Source organism: Sinohyriopsis cumingii, chromosome 15, assembly GCF_028554795.1.
Source record: "Sinohyriopsis cumingii isolate HCF-2022 chromosome 15, ASM2855479v2, whole genome shotgun sequence".
Taxonomy (NCBI): Eukaryota; Metazoa; Mollusca; class Bivalvia; order Unionida; family Unionidae; genus Sinohyriopsis; species Sinohyriopsis cumingii.
Genome location: NC_142975.1, coordinates 55,156,757 through 55,158,123, shown reverse-complemented (window position 1 = coordinate 55,158,123; position 1,367 = coordinate 55,156,757).

Below are 1,367 nucleotides of genomic sequence, written 5' to 3'. Positions count from 1 at the left end.
GTACCCTGGCCTACTTTGATGCTGAACTAGGAGGTAAACATAGGTAAAGGACAAGTTACACAGGTCATTCCGTACCCAAGGCGTTCCGTACCCAAGGCGTTTCGTACCCAAATGAGTCGTTTCGTACCCTAAGCAATGGTCGTTTCATGCCAAATGCTATGATCATTTCGTACCTAAAAATAGAGTCGTTTATTGCACACATTTAAGTACAAATATAACCATCCAAATTATATAAAAATATAATTTCTACGCGTTTTAAACTGTTAAATATTCGATTTCAGACAATGCCTTGGTGATAGATATACGCCGTATTACCTGTGGCGCATTATGTTTTATTGCTGGCTGTGTCCAAGCATGCCTAATTTTATTCAGTTATTTAAATCATTATATTTATATCTTTAAAATAAAAAAGTAAATATATAAAAAATAAAGTGCAAAGTTAAATGTATCCTCTATCTATCTCTCTCTCTCTCTCTCTGGGCGAGTATTTATGTGCATTATATTTAGGAGGATAATAAAATAAAACAGATATTGCCAAGCAATTAAAATAACTGTTAACACGCCAATTTCAGTTATTTCAAATGAGAATTTCAGTTATGTGACTGTCTTGTTAGATTCTTGTGATTGGTGAAATTGTCCAAAACTCTTTGCACAAGTATGTTTTTGCGGCCGGCAGTTTACAGAAAAATGGCTTGGCGGTCCGGATTCTATACCGCAGGCTACAGTTTGAGTATCAGAGAGTAGCAACATCGTATTATCTGCTTTTAGCCTATTACACTGGACAACAAATTTTTACAAAAGTCATGTTACTGAAATAAAATTAGTCAATTCTTATCAATTTTTATGTGCTGAACACGAATATGACAGTCAAATTGCAAAATTGGCTCTAGTTTTTTTGTAATCTGCAAGAAATTAATGTTTACATAACGAAATGCATTCCAATAGTAAAAGGTCAACTGTAATAGCCTACCTATAAAAAATCAAGTCATTGACTACATCTTAGATTTCTTCGCCTGTCTCTTGTACAGCTGTTCGGGAGCATCTCTGAGGAGTGTCCAGCAGTAGTCAGCCAGCATTGTAGTGGACCATTTTCCCTGGTATCTTTGTTCCATTGTTGCGATATCTTGATGAAAACGTTCGCCGTGTTCATCACTAACAATACCACAGTTGCTAGGAAAGAAATCCAAATGGGAATGAAGGAAGTGAATCTTTAGAGACATATTGCAGCCAAGTTTCTTATACTTCATCAACATGTCTTCTACTAGTTCCTTATAGTTTTCTGCCCAAACATTTCCGAGGAAGTTTGTAGAAACTAGGCGAAAAGCATTCCATGCTTGTTTCGCGTCACCTTCCAGCAAGTTGTTGAA